Source organism: Loxodonta africana, chromosome 1 (genome assembly GCF_030014295.1).
Source record: "Loxodonta africana isolate mLoxAfr1 chromosome 1, mLoxAfr1.hap2, whole genome shotgun sequence".
Lineage (NCBI taxonomy): Eukaryota > Metazoa > Chordata > Mammalia > Proboscidea > Elephantidae > Loxodonta > Loxodonta africana.
The window spans coordinates 72858336-72882147 of record NC_087342.1 but is presented as its reverse complement, the minus strand read 5'-3'; the positions used below and the strand labels follow the sequence as shown (position 1 = coordinate 72882147).

General features: G+C 41.4%; 1 non-coding gene across 1 annotated transcript; it reads left to right on the top strand.

Annotated features, from left to right (window-relative positions):
- Window positions 1-23448: 23448 nt before the first annotated feature.
- TRNAM-CAU (transfer RNA methionine (anticodon CAU)) lies at window positions 23449-23520 on the top strand. Its single transcript has one exon. It is a non-coding gene; the product is annotated as a tRNA-Met (tRNA).
- The last annotated feature ends 292 nt before the right edge of the window (window positions 23521-23812 follow it).

The window sequence follows — 23812 nt, the reverse complement described above, 5'->3', positions numbered from 1 at the left end:
GCCTCAAAAGACTACAAAATTCAGCGTTTCTCAGCGAATAATGGGGCCAGTCTTCAAATGGTTATTTGACAGGATTTGTCTGATGGTTTTACGGTGTTTGGAGTCCCGGTGGCGCAGTGGTTAAGAGTTCGGGTGCTAAAGGAAAGGTCGACATTTTGAATCCACCAGTGGCTCCTTGGAAACCCTATGTGCCAGTTCTACTCTGTCCCTGAGTGGAAGTAACCTTAATGGAATTTTTCTTTTTTATCATTATTTTTTGTTTTTACTGTGGTGCATTTTTCTGTGGAGTGTGAAAAGAGGAATACATGCCCTTCCAGCGTCTTGAACTCAGGACCATTCATATTATGAGACTGAGATGCTGCTGGCTTCACCAAGAGTGCACCTCTTTGAGGAAGGCTCACTGAGGAACTGAGATATACAATCTTAGTCTCCAAGAGACTGTTTGGCCCATTTCCAGTTTTCTAAAATCATAATCATTGCTGTATAAAATCACTCCATCTAAGCCAATGATACCCAGAAGAATTCCACTACAGGGGGTGTGAAGTCCACACCAGGTGATAGGACCCTGTGGGCTGCGTGACCTCGGACAATTGTGTCTGCCTTTTTACTCTGATGTTCCAATGATCTGGATCTTACACCCTCAGAGATCTCAATCCCCCTTTCACCTTCCAGTCTCCATTGCTGACATGCAACATAAGAGGAGCTCTGTTAGCATTAGCTGACTGACTGACTGACTGACTGACTGACTGACTGACTGACTGAGAGAAAGAATAAATAGTTCCCAACTTTATCTCCAGTCCAAACATCCTCCTTTACTCTATACCTCCACTTGCATTTATGTGACTAGCTACTTTTCCTTTTTAACACCCCAAACTGACCTTATAATACTGTCTTCCATGTTTTTTTTTTCAAGATTACACGTCAGTGATTCTGCTAAGAGATTTATAATGATTGTATTCAGTCCAGTTGAATTTTGGGAACACAACTATGCACCATAATCTACACTTACCAGTTAAAGGAAGATTGGAGAGTATCCAGTATGGACGTGGGCAGTGGTCTATCTCTTAGTTCAGTCTCAAAGTTCATGGAGTGTTGCTTAGGATGGGAGACACACATTTTAGCTTTGAGGTGCATCCTAGAGTTCAGACAACTTTATAGGTTCAGACAACTCTATGGGTTAGAGTTCTTGAACTCCTATCCTCTACAGTCTCAGAAGTACTTTCTTGTTGCTTGGGGTTCCCCTTTTCAATCCTCTAGCCAAGAAGCTGGGGCTTTATTTCCTGGGCTCTGCCCTGCACTCCTCAGGTCTGTGACTGCATTTAGCGCCAAGAGGCAGGAAGAAAAGGGAGAAAAATAGGAACTGGACATGCAACGCCCTCTTGAAATCACAGCCTCTTTGGAAAAACAAATTATAAAACTCTACATCTATATATTGTAAGTGCCCATAAGGAATAAAACTGAAGAAGCATGCACATAGACATCTAATTTCAAAGATTTCAGTATTTTCTCGTTTTTCAATGGTCAAAGTCTGAAATGCAAAATGGGAAGAATGTGGGTATCGATCCCTCAACTTCTCGCATCCGAGGCAGGCGCTTTTCCATTTGAGCTATGTACCCACATGGCTGAAGTGCTTTATCTGACCTTAATTCAGGAATCGACCTGCCGGTCCACACTCCAGTACGCACTATCTCCAGCAATTCAGAGTACCAGGCTTTTCCAGGTCATTATAGCAGAACCATATGGACCCTTGGTGGTACAGTGCTTAAGCGGTCGGCTGATAACCGAAAGTTTTCAACACACCAGCGGCTCCGCAGGAGAATGATGCGGCAGCCTGCTTCCGCAAATATTTACGGCCTTGGAAATGCTGTGGGGCGGTTCTACTCTGTCCTATAGGGTCTCCAAGGGTAGGAATCCACTGTAAGCGAACGGGTTTGGTTTTCAGTAGATTAAAATGAAACCCGGACTCAGGCCGAAACGGACTGGGGCAAAAGCGTCTTGACTGCTCAGTCAGCTGTCCCGCTGGGGAGAAGAAAAGGACGCGGTGGCAAAGCTCAGGGGCCGCCAACGTTTTATGCTTCTAATTTTTGAGACGAGAGGACGTCCCAACTAGAGAGGATCAACCCAGAACGATCTAGCTATGTGGCACAGCTCTCTTAGGATGACCATCTGACTCTTTGAAAGGCGTGATTGTCATTTGCTCCCCGCAGCTGTGACCACCCATGAGTAGGCAACGGGACAGCCTCTCCCCGATTCTGGAAGGGAAACCAAAAAACAGAACCTACTGCGGTCCAGTCGATTCCGACTCATAGAGACCCTATAGGGCAGAAAAGAACCGACCCGATGGAGTTTGCAAAGAGCGCCTGGCGGATTCGAACTGGTGTTCTTTTGGTTAGCAACCATAGCACTTAACCACTATGCCATCAGGGTTTCCGGAAGGCAAACAGCTCCAAGTATGTCCGCTGGCTTTCGAACCAAGATGTTACATTTGTTAGGCGAGCTTGGTAACCACCGGAACCCGGACACTCCTTGATTTGTGAGTTTCTTTTCTTTCTAATTTCTGAGAGATTTGTGTTCAATTCCCATTGTGGTGTGTGATGTAGAAATCATATATCCCCATCATATGAGAGAAGAGCAAAAGTCTCCACATTCTTGCAGAAAGGAGCTATGGGGGTCATGAGGCAAGATCATACTACACTGAAGGATTCAAGAGTGGACCTTGAGAAATGGCAGTGAGGAGGGAACACAGGGCTGAGAGAACATTCTTTTGTGAGAAGAATACCTGTTTGACATTTCCGATCAGAGTCTGATCTCTAAAATCTACATGATACTGCAAAAACTCAACTACAAAAATAACCTTATTAAAAAATAGGCAAAAGATATGAAGAGACACTTCACTAAAGAAGACATTCAGGTAGCTAGCAGATTCATGAGGAAATGTTCACGATCATTAGCCATTAGAGAATTGCAGATCTAAATTACAATGAGATTTCATCTTACTCCAACAAGGGTGGCATTAATCCAAAAAACACAGAATAATAAATGTTGGAGAGGCTGTGGAGAGATTGGAACACTTATACACTGCTAGTGGGAATGTAGAATGGTACAATGTCTTTGGAAATTGATTTGGCGCTTCCTTAAAAAGTTAGAAATAGAACTACCATACGATCCACCAATCCTACTCCTCGGAATATATCCTAGAGAAATAAGAGCCTTTACACAAACAGATATATGCACACCCATGTTTATTGCAGCATTGTTTACAATACCAAAAAGATAGAAGCAACCAAGGTACCCATCAACGGATGAATGGATAAATAAATTATGATCTATTCACACAATGGAATACTACACATCGATAAAGAACAGTAAGGAATCTTTGAAGCATTTCATAACATGGAGGAACTTAGAAGGCATTATGCTGAGTGAAATTAGTCAGTTGCAAAAGGACAAATATTGTATAAGACTACCAGTATAAGAACTTGAGAAATACTTTAAACTGAGAAGAAAACATTATTTGTGGTTACAAGAGGGGGGAGGGTGGGAGAGGGTTATTCACCAATTAGTTGGCAGATAAAAACTACTTTAGGCTAAGGGAAAGACAGCACACAATACAGGTGAGCTCAGCACAACGGGACTAAAACAAAAGCAAAGAAGTTTCCTGAATAAACTGAATGCTTCGAAGGCCAGTGTAGCAGGGGCAGGGGTCTGGGGACCATGGTTTCAGGGGACATCTAAATCAATTGGCATAATAAACTCTATTAAGAAAACATTCCCCATCCCACTTTGAAGAGTGGTGTCTTGGTTCTTAAACACTAGCAAGCAGCCATCTAAGATGCATCAATTGGTCTTAACCCACCTGAATCAAAGGAGAATGAAAAACACCAAGGACACAGGATAATTATGAGCCCAAGAAACTGAAAGGGCCACATAAACCAGAGACTACATCATCCTGAGACCAGAACTAGATGGTATCTGGCTATAATCCATGACTGTCCTGACAGGGAACACAACAGAGAGCCCCTGAGGGAGCAGAAGAACAGCGGGATGCAGGCTCCACGTTCTCATAAAAAGACCAGACTTAATAGTCTGACTGAGACTAGAAGGACCCCGGTGGTCATGGCCCCCAGACTTTCTGTTGCCCCAGGACAGGAACCATTCCCGAAGCCGACTCTTCAGACATGGATTGGACTGAACAATGGGTTGGAGAGCGATGCTGGTGAGGAGTGAGCTTCTTGGATCGGGTGGACGCTTGAGACTATGTTGGCATCTCCTGTCTGAAGGGGATATGAGAGGGTGGAGGGGGTTAGAAGCTGGCAAAGTGGACAAGAAAAGAGAGAGTGGAGGGAGAGAGCAGGCTGTCTCATTAAAAAAAAAAAGAGTAATTGGGAGTGTGTAGCAAGGTGTGTATAAGTATTTATGTGAGAGACTGAGTTGATTTTTAAAGTTTCACTTAAAGTACAATAAAAATTATTTAAAAAAAAAAAAGAATCACGTCACCAAACAATTAAATAAAGCAACACAGTGAATGAGATGCAAACTCAGCAAACAAGATTATTTACATCTGAGTAAACAGGACTGATAAAAGAATTAGAACAAGACTTTAAAATAAGTATGGTATTCCTAGAAAGATGACGGAGACTATTTCATCTATACAACAAGAATAAACTGTTATAAAATTAAAGAATGGATAACCCCCCCCCAAAAAAGGGATAAAATCCAAGACCACCTCCAAATCAACGTATATTCTATTCTTTAAAAATGGCTTAGTCTTAGTCCAGAAAGTTTCAGAAGTTTTCATGGGTTTTAGTCCTCTCCTCTTTGATTTTTTTTTTCTTACTTCAATAATCTCCATCTCCAAAACACAGTAGAAACACAAACGTAGAACAGAAAGCTTCCCACTACCCACCCCCAGTGACATCTTGGTCTTACATCCCTGTGGTAACACATTAAACCCATTGCCATGGAAGAGATTTCAACTACCCACTTTTTATTATCTGCAGCCAAATACTTGACAATTCACCTTGACATAGCATGCTGGGTCCAGATATTGAATCACTTAATTTGTAAAAGTCCAAAAGCATATACATATAATATTAAGTCTTGATTGCCCATCCTAGTCTGCATTTTTTTTGAATAAATTTTACTGTGCTTTAAGTGAAAGTTTACAAATCAACTCTGTTTCTCAAACAAAAACCCATATACACCTTCCTAAAAAAAAAACACACTCCCAATTACTCTCCCCCTAATGAGACAGCCCGCTCTCTCCCTTCACTCTCTCTTTTCATGTCCATTTTGCCAGCTGCTAACCCCCTCTACTCTCTCATTTCCCCTCCAGGCCGGAGATGCCAACATAGTCTCAAGCGTCCACCTGATCCAGGAAGCTCACTCCTCACCAGCATCCCTCTCCAACCCATCGTCCAGTCCAATCCATGTCTGAAGAGTCGGCTTTGGGAATGGTTCCTGTCCTGGGGCAACAGAACATCTGGGGGCCATGACCACTGGGGTCCTTCTAGTTCCCATCAGAGCTTTAAGTTCTTATGAGAATTTGGGGTCTGCATCCCAGTGCTCTCCTGCTCCCTCAGGGGTTCTCTGTTGTGTTCCCTGTCAGGGCAGTCATCGATTGTAGCCAGATAACATCTAGTTCTGGTCTCAGGAGGATGTAGTCTCTGGTTCATGTGGCCCTTTCTGTCTCTTGGGCTCGTAATCTCCTTGTGTCCTTGGTGTTTTTCATTCTCCTTTGATTCAGGTTGCTTGAGACCAATTGATGCATCTTAGATGGCTGCTTCGTAGCATTTAAGACACCAGACGCCACTTTTCAAAGTGGGATGGAGAATGTTTTCTTAATAGAGTTTATTATGCCAATTGATTTAGATGTCCCCTGAAACCATGGTCCCCAGACCCCTGCCCCTGCTACACTGGCCTTCGAAGCATTCATTTTATTCAGGAAACTTCTTTGCTTTTGGATTAGTCCATTCCTGCTGACCTCCCCTGTATTGTGTGCTGTCTTTCCCTTAGCCTAAAGTAGTTCCTATCTACTCTCTAATTAGTGAATTCCCCTCCCACTCTCACTACCTCCCCCATCTCGTAAACACAAAAGAATATTTTCTTCTCAGTTTAAACTATTTCTCCAGTTCTTATAATAGAGGTCTTATACAATATTTGTCCTTTTGCAATCGACTGATTTCACTCAGCATAATGCCTTCCAGGTTCCTCCATGTTATGAAATGTTTCACAGGTTCCTCACTGTTCTTTATGGATGTGTAGTATTCCATTGTGTCAATAGACCATAATTTATCCATTCATCCATTGATGGGCACCTTGGTTGCTTCTATCTTTTTGGTATTGCAAACAGTGCTGCAATAAACATGGGTGTGCATATATCTGTCCGTGTAAAAGCTCTAATTTCCCTAGGATATATTCTGAGGAGTGGGATTGTTGAATCGTATGTTAGTTCTATTTCTAGCTTTTTAAGGAAGCGCCAAATGGATTTGCAAAGTGGTTGTACCATTTTACATTCCCACCAGCAGTGTAGAAGTGTTCCAATCTCTCCACAGCCTCTCCAACATTTATTATTTAGTGTTTTTTGGATTAATGCCAGCCTTGTTGGAGTGAGATGAAATCTCATTGTAGTTTTGATCTACATTTCTCTAATGGCTAATGATCGTGAACATTTCCTCATATCTGTTAGCTACCTGAATACCTTCTTTAGTGAAATGTCTATTCACATCTTTTGCCCATTTTTTAATAGGGTTATTTGTCCTTATGTACTTGAGTTTTTGCAGTACCATGTAGATTTTAGAGATCAGGCGCTGATCAGAAATGTCATAACTAAAAACTTTTTCCCAGTCTGTAGGAAGTCTTTTTACTCTTTTCCTGAAGTCTTCGGATGAGCACAGGTGTTTGATTTAAAAAAAAAAAAAAAAAATTTTAGGAGCTCCCAATTATCTAGTTTTTCTTCTACATTCTTTATAATGTTTTGTATACTGTTTATGCCATGTATTAGGGCTCTAACGTTGTCCCTATTTTTTCTTCCATGATCTTATCGTTTCAGAGTTTATATTTAGGTCTTTGATCCATTTCAGGTTAGTTTGTGTTAATGGAGTGAGTTATAGGTCTTGTTTCATTTTTTTGCAGATGGATATCCAGTTATGTCAGCACTGTTTGTTAAAAAGACTGTCTTTTCCCCATTTCACTGTTTTGGGGCCTTTGTCAAATATCAACTGCTCACATGTGGGTGGCTTTATGTCTGGATTCTCAATTCTTTTCCATTGGTCCATGTGTCTGTTGTTGTACCAGTACCAGGCTGTTTTGACTATTGTGGCGGTATAATACGTTCTAAAATTAGGTAGAGCGAGGCCTCCCACTTTGTTCTTCTTCTTCAGTAATGCCTTATGTATCCAGGTCCTCCCTCCCTTCCATATGAAGTTGGTGATTTGTTTCTCCATCTCATTAAAGAATGTTGTTGGAATTTGGATCGGAATTGCATTAAATGTATGGATCGCTCTTGGTTGAATAGCCATTTTTATAATGTTAAGTCTTCCTATCCACAAGCGAGGTATGTTTTTCCACTTATGTATGTCTCTTTTGGTTTCTTCCAGAAGTGTACTGTAGTTTTCTTTGTATAAGTCTTTTACAACTCTGGTAAGATTTATTCCTAAGTATTTTATCTTCTTGGGGGCTACTGTAAATGGTATTGATTTGATGATTTCGTCTTCGATGTTCTTTTTGTTGTTGTAGAGGAATCCACCTGATTTTTGTATGTTTATCTTGTACCCTGATGCTCTGCTAAACTCTTCTACTAGTTTCAGTAATTTTCTGGAGGATTCCTTAGGGTTTTTTGTGTATAAGATCATGTCATCTGCAAATAGAGATACTTTGACTACTTCCTTGCCAATCTGTATGCCCTTTATTTTCTTTATCTAGCCTAATTGCTCTGGCTAGGACCTCCAACACAATGTTGAATAAAAGCGGTGATAAAGGGCATCCTTGTCTGGTTCCCGATCTCAATGGGAATGCTTTCAGGCTCTCTCCATTTAGGGTGATGTTGGCAGTTGGCTTTGTATAAATGCCCTTTATTATGTTGAGGAATTTTCCTTCTATTCCTATTTTGCTGAGAGTTTTTATCATGAACGAGTGTTGAACTTTGTCAAATGCCTTTTCTGCATCAATTGATAAAATCATGTGATTCTTGCCTTTTGTTTTATTTATGTGGTGGATTACATGAATTGTTTTTCTAATGCTGAACCATCACTGCATAGCTGGTATGAATCCCACTTGGGCATGGTGAATTATTTTTTTGATATGTTGTTGAATTCTATTGGCTAGAATGTTATTGAGGGTTTTTGCATCTACGTTCCTGAGGGATATAGATCTATAATTTTCTTTTCTTGTGGTGTCTTTACCTGGTTTTGGTATTAGGGACATGGTGGCTTCATATAATGAGTTTGGTATTATTCCATCCTTTTCTATGCTCTGAAATACGTTTAGTAGTAGTGATGTTAACTCTTCTCTGAAAGTTTGGTAGAACTGTGCAGAGAAGCCATCCAGACCAGGGCTTTTTTTTTTGTTGGGAGTGTTTTCATTTCCTTTTCAATCTCTTCTTTTGTTATGGGTCTATGTATTTGTTCTACCTCTGTTTGTGTTAGTTTAGGTAGGTAGCGTGTTTCTAGGAGTTCATCCATTTCTTCTAGGTTTTCAAGTTTGTTTGAGTACAAAGTTTCGTAGTAATCTGATAGGATTCTCTTAATATCAGTTGGGTCTGTTGTAATATCGCCCATCTCATTTCTTATTTGGGTTATTTGCTTCCTCTCCTGTTTTTCTTTTGTCAGTTTGGCCAGTGGTTTATCAACTTTGTTGATTTTTTCAAAAAATCAGCTTTTGGTCTTGTTAATTCTTTCAATTGTTCTTCTGTTTTCTATTTCATTTAGTTCAGCTCTAATTTTTATCCTTTGTTTTCTTCTGGTGCCTGCGGGTTTCTTTTGTTGCTTTCTATTTGTTCAAGTCGTAGGGATAATTCTTTGATTTTGGTCCTTTCTTCTTACTGGATGTGTGCATTTATTGATATAAATTGGCCTCTAAGCACAGCTTTTGCTGTATCCCAAAGTTTCTGATAGGAAGTGTTTTCATTCTCATTGGATTCTCTGAATTTCTTTATTCCATCCTTAATGTCTTCTATAATCCAGTCTTTTTTGAGCAGGGTCTTGTTCAGGTTCCAAGAGTTTGATTTCTTTTCCTTTTACTGATTTCCATTTTTATGGCCTTATGGTCAGAGAAGATGCTTTGTAATATTTCAATGTTTTGGATTCTGCTAAGGGTTGCTTTATGACTTAATATGTGGTCTATTCTAGAGAATGTTCCATGTGCACTAGAAAAGAAAGTATACTTGGTTCCTGTTGGGTGGAGTGTTCTGTAGATGTCTACGAGGTCAGGTTGGTTGATTGTGGCATTTAGATCTTCCATGTCTTTATTGAGCTTCTTTCTGGATGTCCCGTCCTTCACCAAAAGTGGTGTGTTGAAGTCTCCTACAATTATTATGGAGCTGTCTATCTCACTTTTCAATGCTGATAGAGTTTGTTTTATGTATCTTGCAGCCCTGTCATTGGGTGCATAAATATTTGATATGGTTATATCTTCTTGGTGTATTGTCCCTTTAATCATTATATAGTGTCCTTCCTTATCCTTTCTGATGGATTTAACTTTAAAGTCTATTTTGTCAGAAATTAATATTGCCACTGCTGTTCTTTTTTGATTGTTGTTTGCTTGATATATTTTTTCCATCCTTTGAGTTTTAGCTTGTTTTTCTCTCTAAGTCTAAGGTGTGTCTCTTTTAGGCAGCATATAGGCGGATCTTGTTTTTTAATCCATTCTGCCACTCTCTGTCTCTTTATTGGTGCATTTAGTCCATTTACATTCAGGGTAATAATGGATAGGTATGGATAAAAATTTTTTTTTTTTTTTTTATGGATTTAGTGGTATCATTTTCATGTCTTTTTTTGTTTGTTGTTGACAGTTTCTCTTTCCCACTTAAGTTTATGTGCTGAGTAGATTTTCTTTATATATTCTCCTTTCCCTATATTTGTTTTTGTTGATTTTGTTTCTGCTGAGTCTCTATTTTTTTCTTGTATTTTATTTTGATGAGTAGGAGAGTTTCTCTCCTTTGTGGCTACCTTATTATTTACCCCTATTTTTCTAAATGTAAACCTAACTTTCATTTCTTTGTATCACCGTTATCTTCCTCTCCATGTGGAAGGCATATAATTACATTTCTTTTTCTCTCTTTATTATTTTCATGTTGTCTTTTTTTATATAATAACATCGCTGTTACCCTGTTTTGGGCTCTTTTTTTTTTTTAAATAATCTTGCTTTGTTGTTTTGGATTTCCCTGTCTGGGTTAACTTCTGGTTGCTCTGCCCAGAGTTCTAGTCTTGGGTTGATATGTGATATTATTGGTTTTCTAACCAAAGAACTCCCTTTAGTATTTCTCATTGTTTTGGTTTGGTTTTTACGAATTCCCTCAACTTGTGTTTATCGGGAAATGTCTTAATTTCACCTTCATATTTAAGAGACAGTTTTGCTGGATATATGATTCTTGGCAGGCAATGTTTTTCCTTCAATTTTTTAAATATGTCATCCATTGCCTTCTTGCCTGCATGGTTTCTGCCGAGTAGTCCGAGCTTATTCTTTTTGGCTCTCCTTTGTAGGTGACTTTTTGTTTATCCCTCGCTGCTCGTATAATTGTCTCTTTATCTTTGGTTTTGGCAAGCTTGATTATAATATGTCTTGGTGACTTCCTTTTAAGTTCTACCTTATGTGGAGTTCAATGAGCATCTTGGATAGATATCTTCTCATGTTTCACAATATCAGGGAAGTTTTCTGCCAACAAATCTTCAACAATTTTCTCTGTATTTTCTGTTATCCCTCCCTGTTCTGGTACTCCAATCACTCGTAGGGTATTTCTCTTGAGAGAGTCCCACATGATTCTTAAGTTTTCTTCATTTTTTAAAAAAAATTTTAATCTGATTTTTCCTCAAATACATTAGTGCAATGGGATTTACCTTTGAGTTCAGAAATTCTAGCTTATACTTGCTCAATTCTGCTCCTTTGATTTTCTACTGAGTTGTCTAGTTCTGTAATTTTATTCTTAATCTTCTGAATTTCTGATTCCTGTCTCTCTAGGGATTTTTCCAGCTTACTAAACTTTTCATTATGTTCCTGAATAATCTTTCTAATTTCTTCAATTGCTTTATCTGTGTGTTCCTTGGCTTGTTCTGCATATTGCCTAATTTCCTTCCCGATGTCTTGAAGGGTTCTGTATACTAAACATTTGTATTCTCCTTCTAGTAATTCCAGGAATGCACTTTCATCTAGAAGATTCCTGGATTCTTTGTTTTGAGACTCTGTTGAGGTGATTATGGTCTGTTTCTTTATGTGACTTGTTGCTGACTGGTGTCTCCAAGCTATCTATAAGTTATTGTATTAGTTTATGCTTGCTTACTGTGTCATAGCTGCTTGCTTTGTTTTGTTTTGGTATACACCTATGGGTTGGTTGAGTGAGCTAGCTTGATTATTTTCACCTTTGGAGCTCTGGTGTCCTGTCCCCAGCTGGCTAGAGCTATTATCAGGTATATCAGTCCAGAAGTTCATTCAGTTTTCTTGTATGAATTCAGTTGAGGTTTCTAGGTAGCTGATCATCAAGTGTGTGGTACAGGCTCTGTCCTACAGTCTTAGAGGGCCAGGGGTGATTGGTGTATATACCAGTACCTGATCACAGCAGGTGGTCACACTCTAAACAAGGCAGGGGGCTGAGAACCAACCCCCGAATGCCTCTGAGGAAGATGTGTCCCTGTTCCCTAGAGCATGCTGGTGGGTGGGTTCTGCAGAGGGACCATGGGCACCCAAAGGTTTTGGTCATAGGGACTGGGAGGTACCAGTTATCTTTGGACCCCTGTCGTGGCTGGCTGGGTGACCTGAGTGGAGTTACCAGTCCTTAGGTCCCTGATGTGGGTAGGTGAGGACCTTGTTTAATAGGCAAAGCAATGTCAAATGTCAATCACCTGCCTCTCCACCACACAGCTGAAATGGCTGGATTTTGCCAACTAGGGCCTATTCTCCGGAAATAGACCCACACAGGTCCACGCAGAAAGGAAAGGTGCTCAAGGTCCACGCACAGTTTATGCCTGAACAGGAACCATTTCTGTCCTGCGCTCCCCTGGTTAATGGAGCTAGCAAATTATCTTTCCCCCCAGTTGCAAATTTTTTCCTTCCCCAAGGCAGGAAGGAGGGCCCTAGGTGCTCACCAGGACCTATCTCAGGCCCAGGGATTCAGCTGCTGAAGCCGGCTTGGGGGTGGGGGGGGGCCACGGGAAAATAGATGCAAGTACTTAGCTTTTGCCGAGAGCGCCCTTCTCCGCAGGTTCCGGAGGTGTGAGTGGGCTGTGTGGCTGGCTGCTTCTTCCTGAGGAAACTGCGGCCCAACGCTAGGACCACCCTGCTACCACCGATCCGGGTATGGTGCCTGAGGGCTCCCAGCAATTCAGGTCCAGTAACTCCTCTCCGCTTCTGAACAGCCTCTTCTTCCCTGCCCCTCAGTTCATTGTCTAAGCTTGCGTTTGATGCTCAGGGATACCAGTTTCTCACAAATATACTCCTTTCACTTGTTTTTTGGGGTATTTGTTGTGAGAGGTCAGGATGGAAACCTCTGTCTATTCCGCCATCTTGGCTCCGCCCTCGGGGCTGAATTTTATTTCTTCTCACAAAATCCCTTTCAATAACCATTTTCTGAGAAAACCAGTCTTGCATATCTATGACTTAAGTCCTTACCCAAATCATTTCCTCTAACCAATATGAAGAAATGCTTAAGGTAATGCAATCCAGCTCTCCTTTCACTGGAGTCAACATTCTGAATGCATTTGTGGCACTGAGAAAGGAAATAGAGACTATCAGACTTTCAGATCTTCTTTTAATCAGAGCACATTCAGGAAACAGGCTGAAAAGCCAGGACTTGCAATGCCCCTGTTCAAGCAGGTTTTTTGTTTTTTTTTTTTTCCTACTGCTCTGCAGCCCACAGAGGAAGAACAAATACTGGCGATGCTTTCTATTTAATTTGGTATAAGTTCATAAAAAAAATTGCCCAGATAATTGGACATGTCTTCGATTCTACACTATATTTTCCATAGATGTAAACCAGATTTATTACTAAAAAGTGCAGGAGTAAGTGAGCATTGCTTGTAATAGGCTTGTGCCAAGTCTTATGTCAAAGGGAAATAAAAATGAGACCAACCACTTTGAGTACTCAAAGCTGTCAGCTTAGTTAACTGTTTCAAACAGATTGATGTGAAACTCTAAATTCTACAAAAATGAAGTCTAATTATTTCTACTAGTGCAAATATCTGTATAAGTTAGGCAACAAATGGTAATTTTAAACAGTCCTTAAAAATAAACTTAAATCCTGTAAGTGAAAAAAAAAAAAAAGAACACCTCTTTATTTGTATGTGTGTGCGTGTGTAAAATACTCGTGGAGGGAAGCAGTGATTGAAAAGCCTGGACACTTGGAATTATGTTGGGAGAATATTGTGGGGGGTTAAGAATCTTTGAAGAGTTCCAAGTAATATTTTAGGAAAAGGGTTTTAGCTCTAAATGTTAAGGAGGTTAAAAATAGTGGAACTGCAATTGGGAGAAAAGAAAAGCATTTCTAAAAGTACTTAAGGATTGAGGTTTATCCTCTGTTGTCCCGTCAGCTCCTGAGGTTAGCGGCGTGAGTCTTTCTGCATCTCCGGCACCCACTGCACTGCCTGTTCCAAAATGTGTCCTCTATACATTGTACATGGAATAAGAACATACATGAAACAGAAGAAAGAGCAAGAATCTAGAGAGGTTGTGCAGAAAGTTTCTACAGTATTTGTCAAGACATTGGGTGAAGAGATTTGAGGGAGGAGGAGTTAAGAGCATGGGAATGGTGGACACAGAACAGACTCTGAACTCATGTCTGATGAATGGCAGACTATATCTACTTGTTTATAAATATTTATTAAATGAATGAATGCATGAATGAGCTGATGTGGAGAAATGTAGATGCTGAGACAGTGTGCTAGGTTAAAGTAAGGCACACATTTGTTTATTTTTTTAAATTTAATAGGTCTTATTTTCAGAAGAGTTTTAAATTTACAAAAAAAAATAACTGGAAACTTACAAAGGCTTTCCATATACTCTGTGTCCACCCACCGTTTCTCCTATTATTTACATTTTGTATTAGTGTGGGACATTTGTTACAACTGATGAACCAGTGTTGAGACATTATTATCAACTAAAGTCCATAGTTTAAATTAGGGTTCTCTCTGCGCTGTGCGGTTCTACGCATTTTGACAAAGGCATGTCATGTGTCCACTATTACAGTATTATACAGAATAGTTTTATTGCCCTAAAAATCCCCTGGGCTCCACCTTTTCATCACTCCCTCCTTCCCCCTGAACCTCTGTCAACCACAGATTTTTGTTTTTGTTTTCTGTCTCTGGAGTATGCCTTTTCTAGAATGTCTTATACGTTGAAGTAGTTTTTTGTTTTTCTTTTAAGGCTGGCTTAATACACTTTGTAATATGCATTTCAGTCGCCTTCATAACTTTTCATGACTTGAAAGCTCACTTCCTTGCATCACTGAAAAATATTCCATTGTATAGGTTCATCACAGTTTATCCACTCACCTATTGAAGGGAATCTTAGTTACTTCCAATTGTTGGAAATTTTGAATAACTCTTCTGTAAACATTCATCGGCAGAGTTTGTGTGGATATAATTTTTCAGCTCATGTAGATAAATACCTAGAAGTACAATTGCTGCATCCAAGCTTTTTCAATCAAAAAAACAAAAATCAGCTTTCCATTTCTAGTTTTGCTCCTTACACTTATGTGACCTGAAGAAAATGATTTGACTCCTCTGAGTTCACAGTGCTGAAAACACCTTTGAGACTTGGAAGTTCCTGGCAGGCCTGGATGGCCTGGAGAGTGAAGTAGGGCTGTGGCACTTAGGGCTTTGCCTCTAAAAATGGACTGACAGGGTGTAATGGTAGTGCATACACTTTGCCTGAGAGACATAGGGGCATGTAGGCCAGCTGTTATAGATTGAAGTGTGTCCCCCAAAACTATGTGTTATAATCCTAACCTCTATAAGTGTGGTTATAATCCCACTTTGCAATGGGTTGTCTTTGATAGTTAGTGGGACAGAATTAGAGCCCTGGTGGCACAGTGGTTAAGAGCTACGGCAAGCTATGGCTGCTAATCAAAAGGTGGGCAGTTCAAATCCATCAGTTGCTCCTTGGAAACCCTATGGAGCACTCCACTCTGTGCTATTGGGTTGTGTAAGGTGTGTCTTAAATCAATCTCTTTTGAGATATAAAAGAAATCTCTTCTGAGATATAAAAGAGATTATACAAGCAAGAAATGGGGGAAGAGAGGAGTCAAGTCACTTGAAGATTCTCGAGTAGCAAAAGTCAGAAAGGACAGGACTTTCTTCAGAGCCAATAGATGGAGAGAGACCCTAGAGCTGGTGGTGCTCTGAATTCAGGCTTCTAGTCTCAATAACTGTGAGAAAATAAATTTCTGTTTGTTAAGGCCATCCACTTGTGGTACTTCTGTTACAGTAAAACAGTAGCACTACTTAAATGACACACAGGGCTTCTCTCCACTTTCCGCCTTCCTTTCCCTCACTTGTAGGAGAGATCTCTGCTCTCCAGGTGACAACCATAGAGCTTCTCACCTGTGACAGCAATTTCAAATCTTGGTAACAACTGGCAATAGGTCTCTTTGCTTTTTCTTATGGGCACATGAAGAATGCGGCTGACAATGACTCAACCAACATTCCAAGTCAGGGGCTGTAAAAAGTGGAGGAAACCAGGAATAAGCAGTGAGGAAGGAATCCTGAGCAGCCTAGGATCCTCGGACAGGGAGAAATTCACCAGTCTGTGCAGGGCATTTTGCGTGGAGGAGGAATGGTACATCTCAGAAGGTAGGAGCTTAAACATTACCCCTATTCTCCATACTGAGAGAAGCCAATTTCAATGATAATGAGAAGGAATCTCTGCTAAGTGAGACAGATTTATGTGGAGATTTAGTCCAGCCAATAAGGAAGACCAATGCCTGGCAGGTAAAAGGGCCAGATGCAGGAGAGAATGCACAGGGCAGCACATGAAAAAGGATTTTAGAAAAACAAAGAGTCAGGGAAAGTAAGATTGTGAAACAAAATGAAATTCATATACAAAATTCTGGCAGGCAGAGTGGGAACAGTGTGCAATGTGGCACTTAACTGTGGCTGTGACTATCCACTCAAATCTGGCCATTGTGCCTGGTCTTTTAAAATGAATGGCAGTCCAGAGCAAAATCCTCCATGTTGTTGCTGTTTTTTGCCAGGGGGTTCTAGCAACCCTCTATGACAGAGTAGAACTGCCCCATAGGGCTTAGTATGCTGTAATCTTTATGGGAACAGATACCTATGTCTTTTTTCTGGTGGGTTAAAACCTCCAACCTTTTGGTTAGCAGCACAGTAATTCACTATTGCACCACTACCAAAAACAATTCCAAAACCCATTGCCCTCAAGTTGTTTTCGGCTTCAGGTCACCCTCTAATACAGGGTAGAACCCAATAAGACAGAGTAGAACTGCTCAACAGAGTTTCTAAGGGAGAGGCTGGTGGATTAGAACTGTGGACCTTTTGGTTAACGATGGAACTCTCAAGCAGGCTGCCATCAGGGCTTCAAAGAGAAACTGGGCCCATGAGGGTTGGGCCAGCGACCTTGATTCCGAAGAGAAAATGGACCTACACAGATCAAATCCACAACCTCGGTTTTACTAGCACCATGCTCTAACCACATGAGCCAACCAGCCAGACATGAGCACCATGTGCCTGTGTTTCTCCCCTCGCTTCGCTTCAGCCTAAGCTCCAGACACCAAGGGTCCAAGATGAGGCTTTAACAACAAAGGTCCTCTAGAAATGGGATGCATCCTCAGGAACTCAAGACTTGTTAAGCCTGTGATGTACAGTTTCAAAGATTGAGAAAAAGAAATTTATTATTCTTAGGTATGTTGCGGAGCTGGGCTCTTCCACTGACTCCTCATCTGCCTGCCAACAGAGACCCCCGCCCCAGGTGTCAGACTCCAAACACTTCTGCTCTTCTTCCAGACTTGGCACCGTTGACTCTCTCATCTCTCAGGCTACAAATCAAATGTCTCTTTCTCATAGGACCCTCCCCTGACCTCACCAGCTAATTCAATGCCCTACCTGTCTCTCTCTCCATTGTCTTTATAAAATCCTGTATGGGAATGCATATTGAATTATTGTTTGTTCCCTACAGCAAGGTACTTATAAAATTTATAGTCTAGATCTTCTTGGTTTATCCCCAGTGCCTAGGGTTAGAATAACGCTCTTTGTGGCTACTGGCTGTTCAGAGGTTGCTGGCATGGAGGGGAAACTCTATCCTCTGTGTTGTGCTCCTTCATGGAGTAAATTCAGGAAGAAATAATTACTATGCTAAGGAAAGGTGGCAAGCTGTGAGGCTCTTTGGTTTTCTGGAATGGACAAGATAACTTGCCACAGCTGGAAGCAAGATTAAGCCACTCATGAAATTTTTGTGGAGTTCATTCTCAGCTTTGAAGTCAAGAAGTAGGTGCTTTTGAGCTCTTACTGGTTTAATACAAAGGCAATTGTTATAACTAATATGTAAAAAGAGAAGTAATCAATTATTTACAGTGGCATTCCATGATTGTTTATAGTGCTTATTACTCTGTCTTGCATTAGCATAGTCATTTTGAATTTGAGCCATCTCACTCTAGGAATTTCTGTTCTCCCACCCCACTCCACCTGACCCATCCCTCTTGGACACTGATTGTAAGGTTGAACAGGAAGTCAGGCCTTGTTCTAGGCAGAAGAGATACAAAGAAAACCTTCTTCTGTTCCTTTTTTCTGGGCACCAACTGTCAACCAAGTCAAGAGTGGGAAAGAAGGTATGAGTTTCCTCAATATTTTATCCTTCAGTCTCCTTCCCATAGCTCTTTCCACGTCCACTCAAGACAATGCCCACAATTACATTTCTAAGGATGAGGAGACATTCAGCTGCCTTACTGAAGGGTGTTTCACGAGTGTGCAAGTTCTTAAGAAAAATGAAACAATAAGTAGTGAAGGTGAATTAGCAATGGCATTGTTTGTCCAGAGGGCGCATGGGGATTTTCTAGGATTAAAGCTAGAAGACAAGCCAGCTGTTCTCATGAAGGACTGTGAGGGTCATGATAAAGCGTTTGATACTCTCTGTATCCAAAAGTTTGTTGTTCAATGATTTTAGGTTGGAGTATAACTGTACTGGATTTCCAGAGGATTTCAACAAGGGAAAGAATTGAGAGTTCAGTGCAAAAGCCAGGAGAAGGATCAGGTTATTATCTTAATAATTCAGGCAGAGATGCTGAACATCTTTAATGGAGAAGGATAGTGGAGACGAACTCCTTCACTCATTTAACAAATCCTCATTTGGGGGCATACTGTATGCACCTATGCCCTGGGCACTGAGTGCCTCCCTGGGCATTCAGCTGCTGAGTGGTCACTAGATAGCATCAATCCCATGGACATGGGTGGCAGGCACTTTAAAAAGATGATCTCATGTTTAGTTACATGAGTAGTCTCAAAGAACTGGGGCTTCTGTACAAGGAGAAATGGCATTCCATCAAGCAGCACAGCACACAAAGGAGGACTTGAGTCTTACTTTTGATGGTAAATTTAACCATCTTGTCTGGCAGGGCTATCATTGGAGCAGCCAGAGGGGTTGTCTCTCAATCTGATGAAGATCCTAAAGTGAAGATTCAAGGTGAGTTTAGTTTTCTTGGCACAAATTGCCAATAGACTTACTATTTCAAGAAGAAAAGAAAGCTGAACAAACAGAGACATTAAGAAAACATGTACTTTCACAATCCCTTTTTACAGATAGTGGGTTTGGAGTTGCAACCAGAAGTTGGTGTAAATTTCTGGAGAATCAAAATACTCCACTTTTGATAAATGAGTGAGTTCAAACTAGGAATTAGACAAGGATCTGGGAGTCGAAGGGCTAAATGTTTTTTTTTTTTTTTTTTGTCTGTTTGTTTGTTTTTTGGTTTGTTTTTTGTTTGACAGTCTAGGAGAAGAAAAAGAAATTTTCTCTTCAGTCAATGCCTGTGAGGGGAGCCCAGGCCCAGGGAATCAGATAAAGCAGGAAATAGGAATAGAGACAGGCCAGGCAGTAGGTTGCATTTCCACTAAGGTGATAACCTGTTGACCTTTTGATTAGCAACCCAGAGCTTCAACCACTGTGGCACCTGGGCTGCTTACAGGACACACCAAACCAAAAACCCTGTTGCCTTTGAGCTCATTCTGACTCATACTGACACTATATAAAACAGAGTAGAAGCGTGTTCTGTAAGGTTTTCAAGAGCAGCTGGTGGAGTCTAAATGCCTCGCTTTTGGTTAGCAGTCTGAGCTCTTAACCTCTGCACCACCAGGGCTGCGCAGGACACCCAGGGGCCATTCATAGTGATTGTCAGCGGCAGAGTAAACAGAAAGGCTGAGAGAAAGAGTGAGAACTGTACCTGTCTTTCCCGCCCAGGAGTGTATAACCTTTTCCAACATTTTAAAGGAAAATTTTGAGCTTCATAATCCCACAGGACCACCACATGGCCTATTGAATTCCCTATTGAATTCCTTAAAGCATAGCCGGGCTGGGAGGAGGGGCAGATGAAAGGACCAAGTCCGGCTCCCAGGGGCCAAGTTTCCCTCTTTTCTGAAGTCACCAGATTCTTTCTGCCTCCTCCCGCGTCCTCTCAGGGACTTGCTCTGTTCCCCAGGATAGAAAAACTCCTCTATTCATGGAGCCAGGACTCTGGCCCTGCTCCTCTGCTGTGTGCGCCTCTGAGCCGCAGGAGGTGTTTTCCTGCTGGAGGAGGAGGGCTCTGGGCAGCTACCGCCCTCAAGTCACCTCCTCTGGGTTTCTGGGGGCTTAGTGTGCAGGTCAGCGCAGCGGGGGATTGACAGTCTGTGGATGTAAGAGTGGAAAGTCTCCCTCAACTTTTGCTGCTCCCTTTTCCTGCTTGATCTTCCTTCCTTCCACCGCCTCCCCTCCCCCAAGGCACACACCAGTCACTTGATAGAAACCGGATCAAGATCATACCCCGCCCCCCCCCGCCCCGTGATGAAGTCGTGGCTCACCCCCTGCTATTCCTCCCTCAAGGTTATTTTTAAACCGTGTGGCGTCCGTTGGAACCCCACCCCGCACCTCCTGCTCTCCACAGGGGAGAAAGATGTGGCAACCTGCTTCCTAAAGTTTACAGCCTTGGAAACCCTATGGGGCAGTTCTGTTCTATCCTGTCGGTTCCCTGAGTCAGAACTGACTGCACCGCAAAGGGTGGTGCTCTCTGCCCTTGGGGTTTGAGCTTCTGTCTTTTTCGTTGTGTAGCTGTAGCTCGTTTTGGGGTGAAGTTGGACAGTTAAATTTAGAAGGAAATGAAACAGAATTCGCGGAGGATTCCGTGTTAAATCTCAGGAAAGAAAGTTAAAACAAAGAGCCAAGAGTTCACAAAATGGGAGACTTTTTCATGCAAAATGGGCTGGTAAAGAAGTTACTATTTTTGTGGATTTGGGCCAGATTCAAATTTTGTTCCTGTAAGTCTTATTTAGCCTTCCTCACTTTTCTCTAACCTGTCTCTCCGGGTTTGTGGTGCTAGAAGGAGATTCTTATTTCATTCCTTGTAAATCCTTACCAGCCTCCCTTGCTGCTCCTGACCCTTCTTTCTTAGGAGTGATAACTACAGGAAGTCCCAGCAACTAAGAGGGCCTCCTCATTAAAAAAGCGGTTTCTGAAATTTTTTTTTTAAAAAGCATGTGTATCATATGTAACACTGCGGAAAACCTGCTTTCCCCGCAAAACAAGAAGGTAAACTCTCAGACTAGCCAGAGGTAGGACCCGGAATCTTCTGATCTTTAGTAAGATGCGTTATCCATTTCTCCAGGGCTTTGAAGGGCAGTGTCTTTAGCAGCATTGTCACTTAAACTTCTTGAGTTTTGCACTTTTCTATCATCTATTTCAGGCTGTGACTGATGTCCACTTGGCCTCCCTCCCACTATTTGCTCCCAGGCTTCCTAGCTGAGTTGTTGAGTGCCTTAGAGTGGCTCCAACTCACTGAGACCCTATAGGACAGAGTAGAACTGCCCCGTAGGGGTTCCTCCACTGTAATCTCTAAGGGAGCAAATTGCCAGGTGTTTTCTCCAGGAGTTGCTGGTGGGTTTGAGCCTAACAAATGACCTTTCCTTTTGATTAACAGTGCAGTGCTTAATTGTAAGAGAAGGTAAAAATCCGTGGCCTACCTTGGAGCCTCATTACTTATATTTACTTCTGACCTCAGGTCCTTAGCCTCATGGTGAGGGCCCTGGAAACAGCAGATAATGAAGGAAGATTTTAGGTTCAGCTGTCCTAGGAAGGAAAACAAACAAAAACAAAAGTAAACCAAAAACCAGCTATCAGGGACTAATGTGAACAAATGGAAAACCTGAAAGGCTCACAAACTGAATGAGCTATTAATTGTTTCTCCAGTATGGGTTGTGTTCCTTCCTGTACTCTCAGGGCCCACGCACATACCTCAATTTTAACATTTATCACCCTGTGTTGTAAACAACTGCTTATTTAGTTGTCTTCCCCACTAGATTGTAAATTCCTTGAGGGCAGCACCCTCAGTGTCTACCAAAACTAATTTTACATTAAAAATCTATACGTATGAGTGGTAGATTATGTAAGAAAAATATATGAGGAATGAGGAAAGGGTGTAATTTGTGATCTAGGTGGTTATCACCTATCAGAGATCCCACGCTATGCGAACTCACATATATAAAGAGAAAAGCAGTGAACTTTTAAATACAGTAAACCAAAGAACCAAACCCATTGTCCTCAAGTTGATTCCAATTTATAGTGACCCTGCAGGACAGGGTAGAACTGACTTAAACACTTTTCAAGTCTGTATGAAAGCAGACTGCCACTTCTTTCTCTCATTGAATGGTTGGTGGGTTTGAACTGCTGACATTTGAGTTTTTCTTCATGAGGATTCCTTCTATATATAGTAGCTGTATCCTAATTTCATGAATATAGCTTTGAAGAGTGGCTGTTTAAACTCCCGGGGCCTGGATGGAGATGGGGCTGGGCAGGTGTCCAGTAAGTCTAGATATAGTGACAGTGGGACAGTAGGGGTGGGCTAGAGTTAGTGGCTGACAGCCCTCCCTAGGAAAGAGAATACCTGGTCTGCAGGTATGAAAGAAAAAGCTTAGTGGGCCAAGTGCACAACAGACTTACATTTCTCATATTATTTATACGGCTGGATTTGAGTTTTTCACATTGCCAGTGATCGGAAGGATTTAGAACATAAGGCTTATAAAACATATTTATGAAAAATCTAGCCCAAAGACTTCTCCCCAGTAACAGGAAACTTTTAGCAAGAGCTCTACAACAATTAAAACAACACTCGACTGGGTTAAACAAAGTGGATTTATATCCCACATAAGAATAAATCCAGAGGGTAGGGAGGCTACATGGCTGGTTAATTCAGCAGCTCCATGATGCCATCAGGACTCAGGTTCTTGGACTCTTTGCACTCTGCCATCTTCAACATCTGAGTCTCATATTCCACCTGGTTCCTGTGCAGTACTTCAAACTTTTACAATTTCAGAAGGAAAACAAACCTCTGTGTTTCGTAATTTGAGGACAACCTCTTCTTTAAGCTTCCCAGTCTCGTTTACTACACTTATATCACATACTCTTATCTAAACGTACTGCCACGAATATGGGAACCTCTATGATTAACAACAACAACAAAAACCCTGAAACCCTTTGCCATGGAGTGGATTCCGAATCACAGCAACCTTAAAGGACAGAGTGGAACTGTCCCACAGGATTTCCAAGGAGTGCCTGGTAGATTGGAACTGGCAACCTTTTGGTAGCAGCTGAGCTCTTAAGCACTACACCACTAGGGTTTCTATGATTACCAAGCTTGATCGTAATTCAGACTCTGGATCTGAGAATGGTATCCACCACCTCCAAGCACAGGGCAGTACAGATGTGGCTATGGGAAGAAAGTCATTTTTCTGTTTTCAAGGGGGCCTGGTGGGTGGTGTTAGTGGCTGACTGTGGTGTAGACAAGCAGTAGTGGCTGCTACGTCCTACTCCATCTCCATATTGGAAATAAAATGTTAGGTTTTGTTTTTTTTTTTCTGAAAGTATTTTGAGACTTCCATTAATTAAACCATATGAGGCCATAACTAGATTTCCAGATCTAACCATCTGATCATTTGATCTAGAGATTTTATTCAATACTAATGATAGGAAAAAATGGCATCAATTCTATGTGCTTGCATATTGTCATGCATCAGGACTGTATAAGCTTGGCTGTTAGTAATACAACCAAGGAGCAGAGTGGCGCAGCGGAAGCGTGCTGGGCCCATAACCCAGAGGTCGATGGATCGAAACCATCCTCTGCTATTTTAGTGGAGCCCTGGTGACACAATGCCTTAAAACCTTGGCTGCTAACCAAAAGGTTACCACTTCCAATTTATCAGCTTCTCCTTAGAAGCCCTAGGGGGCAGTTCTACTCTGTCCTATAGGGTCACTGTGAGTCAGAATGGACTTGATGGCAGCCAGTTATTAGTAATATGGTAGCATACTTCTCAGATCTTTAGGACCACTTGGTAAAATGACATTGTTGCTTCTCAAAAAGAAGTGCTGAATACTAACGTGTGCATGATGGTGTGGGGACTTGAAGCTCAACTGAAAT